Raw genomic sequence first — 12,507 nt, forward strand, 5'->3', positions numbered from 1 at the left:
TCCTGAGTAGCTGGGACTACAGGCGCCTGCCACAACACCCGGCTATTTTTTGTTGCAGTTTGGCTGGGGCCAGGTTTGAGCCCACCACCCTCAGTATATGGGGCCGTTCCCTACTCACTGAGCCACAGACGCTGCCAGGGACATATTTTAATACAAAGATAGTTAAAGTACCGGGGGTGGGGGAAACATCAGTGAAGGAATGATACTGAGGACGTGGGTCAGCACCATGAATGACTGGGCTGGGAAAAGGAAGAAGGGGGTGGCTGCCGAAGAAGGTGAGGGAGATGACAGGTTAAAACTGAGCAGTGGTCTCTGCTCCTTCTCAAGCTTAAAACTGAGCAGTGGTCTCTGCTCCTTCTCGCTCCCAGAGCACTACGGCAGATTGACAGAGAAGCTGAAGGGCAAACTCAGCTGTATGTTTGCAAAACGAGTGGCTTATGGTATGACGAAGTAGATTACACTGAAGTGAAGACCCACGTGTGCCTTAATGATGAGATTCAGGTGGGAAGCAATTGGAAGGCACGCTGTGTGGGGAGAGGGCGACTTGACTCAAATGTGTGGATTTGTTACGTCTCTTAATGTCCTGAACCTCAGTGTTTTCTTTCTTTTTTTTTTTTCTTTTTTAAGACAGAGTCTTAATCTGTCCCTCTGGGTAGAGTGCTGTGGCATCACAGCTCACAGCAACGTCATACTCCTGGGCTCAAGCGATCCTCTTTCCTTTGCCCCCCAAGTAACTGGACGACAGGCACCCTCCACAATGTCTGGCTAGTTTTTCTATTTTTAAGAGAAATGCGGTTTCACACTTGCTCAGGCAGGTCTTGAACTTCTGAGCTCAAGCTCAAGGTGACCTCCACCCACCTGGGCCTTCCAGAGTTCTGGAATTACAGGTGTGAGCCACTGCGCCTGACTAACCTTGGTGTTTTCATCTCAAAAATGGAAGTGGCTTGGCGCCTGTAGCTCAGTGAGTAGGGCATCAGCCACATACACTGAGGCTAGTGGGTTCAAGCCCAGCTTGGGCTAGCTAAGCAATAATGACAACTGCAACCAAAAAACAGCTGGGTGGGTGCCTGTAGTCCTAGCTACTTGGGAGGCTGAGGTAAGAGAATCACTTAACCCAAGAGCTGGAGGTTGCTGTGAGCGGTGATGCCATGGCACTCTACTGAGGGCAACATAGTAAGACTGTCTCAAAAAAAAAAAAGAAGTGATCATTTCTGCTTTCCCTGTTCCACAAGTGTCTTGAGAGAATTATGAGAGATGATATAAGTTTCTACCCACACGTCAGTTGCTGTAAGGGCTCTTCGTGCATTCATATGCTCCAAAAACTTCTCAGGGTGTATAGTCTGCCAAGGACTTTCATGTCTTCTGTCCTCTGGGACTTTCTTGGGGTCAGGGAGTGTGTGTGTGTGTGTGGGGGGGGGTCTGCAAATAATTTGTGCACTTGGAAGAAGAGGTGGGCTTTGGATATTCCATCATCTCATCTCCTCTGCCAGCTTCCTGGGGGAAAAGCCCACAGACCAGGAAGCAGGAGGTGTCCATGAGAGGCTAGCCCTAGAGGGTCCTGTTCTAACTGCTGGGGCAGCACCTCGGCAAGCAACAGGGCTTCCAGGACCGACTCCAGTAACCGGCAGGCTGTGTGGCAGGATGTGGTCATTGGTTTCTGTTTCTGTTTTGACTTGTCCTATTAAGGTGGCCTGTTTAGGACCTCCCAAAGGGGAAGTGCCCATAGGTAGACTTGAACTCCCCAGGCACTGGGTCAGAAGGGAGGGTGTTGGACAGGTCTCCTTAAAGCCCTTTCCTCAAAGTGATAGGTATGTGCCAGGGTGAGCCTTGCCCGCTGTCAGCCCGGTTGGGAGGAGGGATGAGGACAGACAGGGGGAGGCCTGCAGGGTCTTGTTTGTGGAGAAACTGGGGAGGGACAGAGGCGAGGCCCAGCATAGCAGCCCACTGCACTTCTCTCAGCGCAGAGGCCCTGAGGGAGACCCAGGGGAAGCACCCCTCTCCCAAAAGCACACGGGTGCGCCGTGAGTTTCAGGTCCCCAACCCCTGCCTTTCACTTCTCCTCAGCCCCCCTACTACCCCACAGCTTGTCAGCATAGGGAGCAAAGGCTCGAGTTGCCTCCACTTGGAGAGCCTGGGGTTGGGGGAAGGTGGGCGTGGGCTTCAGCACGGGCTTGGCACCTCTGGTCCACCCTGCCTGGCCCTGCCCGGGAAGCTGTCAGCTCCCACCCCCAGCCACATAATGTTCTTAGCTTCTGAATGGCTGGTCTGCCCTGTGGGACCTGAGTGTTGTCTGTGGGCATATGCAGGTGGTGCTGTATCCATGGGGGGTTCTGAGAAGCTTCAGTGCCTTCATATTGATTGGTTTTTTTTTTTGAGACAGACTCTCATTATGTTGCCCTCAGTAGAGTGCTGTGGCATCACAGCTCACAGCAACCTCAGCAACCTCAAACTTTTGGACTTAAGCTATTCTCTTGCCTCAGCCTCCCAAGTAGCTGGGACTACAAGCTCCTGCCACAATGCCTGGCTATTTTTGGTTGCAGTTGTCATTGCTGTTTAATAGGCTTGGGTTGGGCTCTAACCTGCAAGCTTTGGTGGATGTGGCCAGTACCCTCCTCACTGAGCTATGCGTGCTGAGCCAGTGCCTTCATATTGAAACAAAAATGTTGGTACCTCCATCAAATGGTCAAGTCTTAGGGATATTTTAAAAAACACATACATGGGGGCCGTGCGCACTGGCTCACACCTGTAATATTAGTACTCTGGCAGGCCAAGGCCAAGGCGGGTAGATCTCGTCAGCACAGGAGTTCGAGACCAGCCTGAGCAAGAGTGAGACTCATCTCTAAATAGCTGGATGTTGTGGCAAGCGCCTATAGTCCTACTTGGAGGCTGAGGCAAGAGGATAGCTTGTGCCTGAGAGTTTGAGGTTGCTGTGAGCTGTGACACCATGGCACTCTACCCAGGGTGACAGAATGAGACTCTGTCTCAAAAAATAAAAATTTTTTTTCATGGCAAACAGCATTATAAAGTAAGATTTATGCCACCTTGTAGCCTGTTATGGATGTTTATAAAAAGCCTCGACAATAATAATAGTAAAATAATAAAATGAAATATATAGATATTAGGGTAGTGGAATTGCTGGTAGGGGTCTCAGCACACAGTGCATTTGTTTGCTTGTTACTCTCTGTGTGTGGTGGTTCTTGACTCCCAAAATGCTAAAACAGATGTTGTGCATTGTCTGCCCCGCGTGGGGTTCTTGACTGCCCTTGAGAACAAATGTACCCTCTACAGGGTGAAGGTGAGTGTAATTTGAAGCCAATTGAAAGGGGAATGGATTCTAAAATTATATCTCCTCTCAGATTAGCAAGTGTGTACACATTCTGTCGTGGAGCAAGAAACCCTAAGTCCCAACCCCACATGTGGATTGTTCAGGACTATATCAGACTCACACGGTCGGATTAATCAGACCTGAGCACACAGAACAGCACAGAGAGGGTGGCAGATTCCAGGAGAGGGGCCCTGGTGGCCAGGGTAGGATAAGCGTCTGGTTCTGAACTCTGAGCCCAGGCCCTTACCGTGTTTGCCCTGGATCTGCAGGGGGCAGTTGAAGCTAATGAAGGCCTCCTCTTTTAATTCCAGGGACACATGGACACAGCCAGCCCACCAGCCACAGATCAGCTAAGCCCTAAGGCTGGTGCTTGCCCACATTGCTGAGAATGGCACGAAGGCCCAGCCAACAAAGGTGAACCCAGGACACTCCTGGACAGTGATCCTGATGTCTGTTCTGAGCCGAACACTCAAGGGTGTGATAAGTGAGTATGTTACAGGCACCCTGGGGATTGCTGGCTCCCCCTGCCTGCCTGGCGCCCCATCAGCGTGCGTCTGAAGGTTCTAGTTATGAGTTTGCTTTCTGTGCAAGGGCGGGTCACAGAGCTACAGTTCTGGAGTGGGAGGGGAGTGTCAAATATCAGGCCGTGTCACTTGCTGGAGCCATTATAGCCACATAGCTGCCCAAACTGGGCCAGACTCAGCTCAGCTGACACAACTGAAGCCAGACACCCACACCCAGAGACAGCATCTACTTTGGCTCTTGGGCTTTACGTCCGTGTAGGGATATACCTCACCTGGGATTGCATTTGGCCCAGAAGACATGAACAATTCATGTGGTGCTGGCCCAGAAGACCTTGCAAGGCCAGGGAGTTTGCTGGTCCTTAGCTACCACAAAAGTGACCATCAGGGGGTCAGGAGGAATAGAGTCCTCCTGCTTCTGCCGTGTGTCAGCATCTCTGCCTCAGCAAGATGAGCTCCTGGGAGGCCGAGAAGGCCTGTAGCCACACAGCCTTGCCTGTCCTCACATGGCCTTTCTTCCCAGCCTCAGCCACTGGCTTTTCCTTGATGATGCTTTAAAAAATGGCAATTGGCTGCTTTCCCAAGCCCCAGAGGCTTGCCGGGCCTAAAGGGTGTTGTGTCTGTACAGGGCAGACAATGCAGTGGTGGGTCAAGCACCTGCAGGAGGGGAGTTCCCTGGAAGGCAGGCAGAGCTGTACCTTTGCCATATTTTTTTGAGACAGAGTCTCACTTTGTTGCCTTCTTTAGAGTACGTGGCATCACAGCTCACGGCAACCTCAAACTCTTGGGCTCAAGTGATTCTCTTGCTTCAACCTCCCAAGTAACTGGGACTATAGGCGCCTGCCACAATGCTCAGCTATTTTTAGAGACGAGGTCTTGCTCTGGCTCAGGCTGGTCTCGAACCTGTGGGCTCAGGTGATCCACCCACCTGATGCTAGGATTACAGGCATGAGCCACCATGCCCGGCCCAAGTGCCTTTGCTGTCTTGACTGGACAAGCTCTTAGGGCTCCTGGGCAGGCTTTCAGGAGTTCGTGGAGAGTGGACAAAAGCTCATCAGATGGATATTTAGATAGATCTTGACTCTCCCGGTTGAGAGTTTACAGCTCCGGGCTGGAATTTGTTTTCCACTAATCCTGGGCTTGCAAAATTAAGTTGTGATGGTAGGAATGGGGGAAATCAGGAAGGGTATTCTCAAATGGATTTGTAGCTGGGGTGGTGTCAGTGAGGCTAGACCATACAGGAGGGGCATTGGAGGTCATGGAGGCCACTATGGGAATGTGTTTAAGATGGAAGGCACCACATGACACATCTTCCCAGAGTGGTCTGCACCAACAGCCTTAAAACTATTGTACCCTTTGGTCCAGTGAGGGTACTTTTTTTTTTTTTAACCCTTACTTAGGGATATCAATGATTCTTTTTCTGGAATAATTCAGTAAGAAGTCTTATTAGGAAATCGTCCCAGAAAAGAACAGGGCTGAATTCTTTTGTCACAGGCATAGATGTTTTTGTTTTTGTTTTTTTTTGAGACAGAGCCTCAAGCTGTAGCCCTGGGTAGAGTACCGTAGTATCACAGCTCACAGCAACCTCCAACTCCTGGGCTCAAGCAATTCTCATACCTCAACCTCCCAAGTAGCTGGCACCACAGGCACCTGCCATAACGCCTGGCCATTTTTTTGGTTGTAGCTGTCATTGTCATTTGGCAGGCCCCAGCTGGATTCAAACCCACCAGCTCTGATGTATGTGGCTGGCACCTTAGCCGCTTGAGCTCCAGGTGCCGAGCCAAAAGATGTTTCTTTTAGTGTCGTCTATAATCATGGAAATGGGAAACAGTTGTTCCCTTTTTTGAATGAAAATTGAGGTTGAGTAAATTATAGTTTTTCACCTGGTGGAATATTACATAGCTATAATGATGATATAATATAGCTATTACATAGGCAATATAGCAACCTTCAAAACAGTTATGATACAATGAATCAAAACAGAAGGTTTCGGGGTTAGTAGATCAAGGTAGCTAAAAAATGCATACATGGTGGCTGGGTGCCTGTAGCTCAAGCAGCTAAGGCGCCAGCCACATACACCAGAGCTGGTGGGTTCTAATCTAGCCCAGGCCTGCCAAACAACAGTGACAACTACAACCAAAAAAAAAAAAAAATAGCCAGGCGTTGTGTCAGGCGCCTGTAGTCCCAGCTACTTAGGAGGCTAAGGCAAGACAAATCGTTTAAGCCGGGCGGTGCCTGCAACTTAGTAAGTAGGGTGCTGACCCCATGTACCAAGGGTAGCAGTTCAAATCTGGCCCGGCCAAACTGCAACAAAAAATAGCCGGGTGTTGTGGCGGGCACCTGTAGTCCCAGCTACTCAGGAGGCTGAGGCAAGAGAATCGCCTAAGCCCAGGAGTTGGAGGTTGCTGTGAGCCGTGATGCCATGGCAGTCTACCCAGGGAGATAGCTTAAGGCTCTATCTCAAAACAAACAAAAAAATTTACATACATGGAAAAAGCTTGTAAGAGGAAATGATAATGGCTACTAGTTGGGTGGAATTATGAGTATTTTTTCTTCTATGATTCATGGACTGGCTTCTTTTACCTTGTATTGAGAGATATGGGTCAGGATTGACTACTTTTTATTTATTTATTTTGAGACAGAGTTTCACTGTGTCACCCTTGGTAGAGTGCTATGGCGTCCCAGCTCACAGCAACCTCCAACTCTTGGGCTTGAGCAATTCTCTTGCCTTAGTCTCTGGCATAACTGGGACTACAGGCACCTGCCACAATGCCCAGCTATTTTTGTTGTTGTTGTTGCAGTTGTCATTGTTGTTTGGCAGGCCCAGGCCAGGTTCAAACCCACCAGCCTCAGGGTATGTGACCGGCAACCTAACCACTGAGCTACAGGTACCAAGCCAGGATTGACTTATGTTAAAACAAACTTTAATCTGGATGACTTTACAATATACCATTAATAGTGACTTACTAAGATGTGGGATTGTGGAGGCCTTTTGCTTTCTCCTTAATTCTTCTCCGTAGTGTTTAAGTTTTAGCTGCAAGCACATTACTTTTGTAATCAGGAAAAACAAAGATATTTTCAAATGCTAGAATTAAAAATCTTAGAAGGCTGTATCACACATGAAAGAGGAGAGGAGAGGAGGGAGGCTGAGCCAGCCAGCTGTTTATACCTGCCCTCCTCAGTGCCTGAGCCTGTTTGGGTCTATCCATCTATCTGTTCCCAGGCTTTAGTGTTATTGCCAGATACATTCTAGGCACTGGTTACCGAGCAGTGAACAAGACAAAGCCTCTGTCCTCATAAGCTTTTCATTCTAGTTGGGAAAAGACAGACTATAAATAAGTAGCAAAATTTCAGAAAGTGAAAGCGCTATGAAGAAAATAAGATGAGGCCAGGCCGGTGGCTCACACCTGTAATCCCAGCCCTCTAGGGAGGCAAAGGCGGGTGGATTGCTTGAGCTCAGGAGTGCAAGACTAGCCTGAACTAGAGCGAGACCCTGTCTCTAAAAATAGTCAGGTGTTGTGGCAAGTGCGTGTAGTCCCAGCTACTCGGGATGCTGAAGCAAGAGGATCACTTCAGCCTAAGAGTTTGGGTTGCTGTGAGCTGTGATGTCAGAGCACTCTACTGAGGGCGACAAAACAAGACTCTGCCTCCAAGAAATAAAAGAAAAAAGAAAACAAGATGGAATGACATGAGTGACAGAGGGTTTTATGGATTGGGGAACCAGAGAAGTTCCCTGAGGGATGATAGCTGACTGAGACCTAGATGATAAAAGGAAGGGTGGCCATGTGAAGGTCTGGGAAGAACATTCTAGTCAACCTTCAGGGTGCCCTTTGCTTCTTCTTCTTTTTTTTTTTTTTTGAGACAGAGCCTCAAGCTGTCCCCCTGGGTAGAGTGCCGTGACATTACAGCTCACAGCAACCTCCAACTCCTGGGCTCAAGCGAGTCTCTTGCCTCCGCCTCCTAAGTAGCTGGGACCACAGGTGCCCGCCACAACGCCTGGCTATTTTTTGGTTGCAGCTGTCATTGTTGTTTTGGCGGGTCCGGGCTGGGGATTCGAACCCGCCACCTTCGGTGTATGTGGCTGGCGCCTTAGCTGGTTGAGCTATAGGCGCCGAGCCGTGCCCTTTGCTTCTTGAGCCCCATGGACATCTGTGCTAAGACTGACTCCCACTTGCCATGTTGTGCCTCCTGCTGGGATTTGCTAGTATCTGAGGCCCCTGAAGTCCCATGTGTGGGATGTTTGCTCCTGATGCTTTGGCTGTTGCTGCTTTAGGTAGGTGGCTGCCCTGGGCAGCCTGCATGCTGGCCAGTGCTCTTGGCTGACGTGTCTGTGTCAGGGCTTGGCTATCAGAGATTCCTAGGAGCACTGGGTGGACTAGCAGTTGGGTTCCAGGTATGTGTCCCCTTGTGAAGGGTCTTGGAATGGCACATGTCTTAAGGCCCCATGGCTGCTGCCATGGTCCTAGAAGAGTCAGCTTTGACCTTGCAGGGCCGGGTGTGGATCCTGTCAGAATACAGCCTGAGGAATAGGCTGGGAGCCTTTCCAGTTGTGTATGAGCTTTGTTGATGATCCACCTAGAACAGTGTTTTTCAGCCTTTTTTTAATCTCCCAGCACACTTGAACCCATAGTTATCCTTCAGCAACACACTTAAATGATGTTGATCAAGAAAAAGAGTAAAAAGGCTCAGTGCCAGTAGCACAGTGGTTATGGCGCAGGCCACATACAGCAAGGCTGGCGGGTTTGAACCCAGTTCCAGCCAGCTAAGCAACAATGACAACTGCAACAAAAAAATAGCTGGGCATTGTGGCAGGTGCCTGTAGTCCCAGCTACTTGGGAGGCTGAGGCAGAGAATCCCGTACACCCAAGAGTTTGAGGTTGCTGTGAGCTGTGACACAACAGCACTCTACTGAGGGCGACAGAGTAAAACTCTGTCTCAAAAAAAAAAAGAAAAGAAAAAATAAAAAAAGAATATACTTACTGTGCTTTGAACTTCCTTTGAAAATAATTTAATTAATGATCTTTAAAATTTTTCACAGCATGCTGGCTGAAAATCATTAACCCAGAAGCTCCTTTCCTTTTCCATGTTTCCTGATATCTCCCCACATAACTACCCCAACCTTCCAGAAGTAGAACCTCAGGAGAAAATGGAGTGCCCTCCAAGGAGCCTGCAGTCCACCTCAGAGGTAGAGCAGTGTGCTGATCAGGAGTGAAGACTCGAGCTAGACTTGTGGGGGTTGAATTCTAACCCTGACGTTTAGATGTGTAAGAAGGCAGGCTCTTTCTACCTTACTTTCTCCATCTGTGAAATGGGCTTGAAAGTACTGAGAAGAGAGCCTGGTTATTATTATTGCGACTTTGAAGCCCCCATTAAGGTCTGCAGCATCACTAGTCTCAGGGGACTTTCCCAGGAGATGTCTATAGTGAGAGTGGGGAGCCCCATGGTGTCTGAGCCAGCCACTGGTCACAGGTGTTTCCCACCACTGCTTCCCTTCTGGCCCTGAAGCAAGCCCTGTTTTCCTCCTCCCCCTAATTTGATAGCCTGCAGGGGAAGCTCAGGGCAGTTTCAGACCTTGCATCATAGCCCAGTTGGAGGGACAACTTCCCTCCTCTCATTCCCTGCACTCACCTCCAGGAAACAGCCTCCCAGGGGACTGGCCTGATAGCTATGCCATCAGCTGCTTCTAGAAGGGATGTGGGTCTTCCCTTAGAGTGTGGAACTGTAAGGATTTAGGTGCCTGGGGTGGGGAATGAAGCTTGGGTAGTGAGTGAGGTGAAAGGAAGGCCTGCCCAGCTTGGCTGCAGAGGAGGGGAATCGCAATGTCCTAGCAAGGTGCTACTCTGGACAGAAGTTCCCAGTCACTGTGTTTTTGACAAACCAAGGGCCTCTGGCTTTGCTTCTGGCCTGTCTTAGATCTATAGAGTAGTCTCTTCTCTTCACTTTCACTGCTGGCTCTGCCCTCTGCCCCCATCCCCTGGGGAATAACTCAGCAGGCTCTGAGAGCAGCAGGCAGATACTCTGAAGGCCAGCTCTCCTCCCTGTCACCTGTTCCCTTGAAGGGGTAATACCCTGCCCAGACAAGCCAGCTTGAGTCCTGGCCCTCTAATGGACCACCTGCCCCCAGGCCCTTCATCAAGTATGGGGCTCTTGGATTTGAGTTGAGCAAACCCCACTTGGGAAACCACCCACGAATTGCCAAACTCTTCCCCAGCTTTCAGTCTTGCTCACAGCTTCTCCTGTTGACTCCACTCTAAAGTTTTGTTCCTGGGCCATCCTGTGTCACAGTCCTCAGAATGGTCATGTTTATCATGGGAGAAAGAGGCCAAAGTCCTCTGAGCTGCTGCTTTTTCCTGCTACTGACCCCAGGGCTGAGCAAGAATGTATTGGAAGGGGCCCAGGTCACAGCAGGATAGGTGCGGGAGGGAAGAGAGGGCCTGTCGTGTGCAGCAGAGGGTAGGAGAACCTGTCCTAGCTCAGAGTGTAAGCATGGCTCCTGCTATGGGTTTGGGGAGTGGCGTTCTGAAAATGTACCCAAGCCAATGCCCTGCCTCTAATCCACGCCATAAGCTGCCATCCCAGCTGATGACACTGACTCCAAGTCCTTTGTCTTTACTCCTGTCTGCTTTCCCCAGCCAGGTCTTTCAGTTTTGCCTATTCACCTTGTGTGAACCAGTTGAGTTCTCCCAGCAACACACAAGGCCTGGCCTTGTCTATGTGCACTGCCCTTCCTCCTACCCATAGCCTGCCGGCGGCCCAAAAACACAGTCCAGGCCTCAAGAGCACCCTGTTCTCTCTTCCCTGCCTCTCTGCCATTCAGCTGCTTGCCCTCCTCCACCCTGGGTTCTTATATCCCTTCGATGGGTACTTCTTTCATCCTGCTTCTGCTATAGGGTTTTGGGGTCTAGCTGTTCCAAGTTACATGGTGGGGTTAGGTAGGGGGAGAGATGGGAGCCTCTGATTAGGTACTGGCTAGGAAACCATTCTCAACAGTCCCAGAAAGAAGAGAACAGAGACAAAAGAGCAGGTTTAAAGTTAGCATCAAGGCTCAGCGCCCGTGGCTCAAGTGGCTAAGGCGCCAGCCACATACACCTGAGCTGGTAGGTTCAAATCCAGCCCAGGCCCACCAAAAACAACAATGATGGCTGCAACCAATAGCCAGGTGCTGTGGCAGGCGCCTGTAGTCCCATCTACTTGGAGGCTGAGGCAGGAGAATCGCTTGAGCCCCAGAGTTGGAGGTTGCTGTAAGCTGTGATGCCATGGCCCTCTACTCAGGGCCACAGCATCAAGGTTGGGGCTGACCCAACTGATGAGATCCACGTGGTCATGTCAAGAGCAACTCAGAGTAGGAACCCCCTTCCCCCGGCCCAGGTCCCATGGGCCAGCAAAACTAAGTTCAGAGGGGCCAGTCAGGCCAGGAAGCTGAGTGGGCTCCTGATCCCTGTGCCCATGCCACCCTGCCTCAGGGTCCCAGCCCCTTTTTAGTGTGTGTCTCTGGATCCCCATCTGTTCTCTCCTTACCTGGGATAGGGCCAGTATAGGATAAAATGAGAGTATAATAGGCTAGGCCCCTTTTATCTCATTCTCTTAGCAAGCCTGGCCCTCAGGGCTGGTTCTGAGCTCCTTCCCCTTTAATTAATCCCTGTGTAGCCACAGGGGAGCTGAAAGCTCCTGTTTAGTCTCCTGGGACTAAAGTAAGTGGGAGTTTTTGTCCTTCTAGGCCTGTGTGTGGGGTTATTACCCTTACAGGCCTTCTTGGCTCCTTAGCTTGGGGTGGGGGTGAAGCCCTAACCTGCTAGTCAGGAAAGACTGCCTGGAGGCTGGGAGGGCTGGGGCAGAGTGACCTGGCCTCAGGTAGAGGTGGTGCTCAAAGCAAGCTCTGTGCCAGAAATGAAAGAGATTTTGTTCTGAAGGTAACCTGTAAGCTAGGTTTGTCCCTGTGGAAGTGAGAGGAAAGAGGTACATGAAGAGAATGAACAGGATCTGCAGAGGCACAGGAGTAAGACAGGGAGAGGTGGATTGTAAGAGAGAATAAGGCTGGAAGAGTAAACTGGGCAAGGTCGCTTAGTCTTGAATGCCAGGCCAAGGAAGCTGTAGTGCTTTCTTTTTTCTTTTTTTACAAGCAGACAAAGGGCTAAAGTTTATTAAAGCATACTATATTCCAGAGAAGGAATGGGTCTACCCTATAATGTGGAGAAAACCCTGGGTTTAATAAAATTTTCCCCCTTTATGCTGATTTCCTAATTCTGTGTTAAGCAGAAAAGGGTAAAATGTTCATGATTTTTCTTGGAAAGAAGGGGAGTCCTCCCTTTTTCTATCCTTGTAAGGCAGTTGTAGTGTTTTCTTAGGAAATGGGTAACTGTTGCATGTTTTTGAGCAGGGGCCTAATGTTAGGCACACATGTCCTGGAGATGGACAGTAGTGTTCAGTGTGATGAGTATTGAAGTAGAAAGCAAAGTGGTCCTGGTCTTAGCTCTTCCATTTGTTGGCCCTAGAATATGGGGCAAATTATGTCCCCTCTCTGAGCTGCAATTGTTGTATTGAAAAAAAAAAATGGGAAGAAAACTATCTGGCTCAGCGCCTATAGCTCAACCGGCTAAGGCGCCAGCCACGTACACCTAAGGTGGCGGTTCGAATCCCCAGCCCGGACCCGCCAAACAACAA

General features: G+C 49.8%; 1 protein-coding gene across 2 annotated transcripts in view; it reads left to right on the forward strand.

Annotated features, from left to right (window-relative positions):
• The first annotated feature begins 3,681 nt into the window (after window positions 1-3,681).
• TMEM229B (transmembrane protein 229B) overlaps window positions 3,682-12,507 on the forward strand; it is a 12,479-nt gene continuing 3,653 nt past the window's right edge. Inside the window, exon 1 of one of the 2 annotated variants that reach the window (XM_003797381.3) lies at window positions 3,682-3,809. The gene's annotated coding sequence lies outside the window, so the exon portion shown is untranslated. The remainder of the gene's footprint in view (window positions 3,810-12,507) is intronic. The other variant, XM_012809863.2, reaches the window with a different exon arrangement.

This window comes from Otolemur garnettii, unplaced genomic scaffold, assembly GCF_000181295.1.
Source record: "Otolemur garnettii isolate 467f Iridium unplaced genomic scaffold, OtoGar3 scaffold00115, whole genome shotgun sequence".
Classification (NCBI taxonomy): domain Eukaryota; kingdom Metazoa; phylum Chordata; class Mammalia; order Primates; family Galagidae; genus Otolemur; species Otolemur garnettii.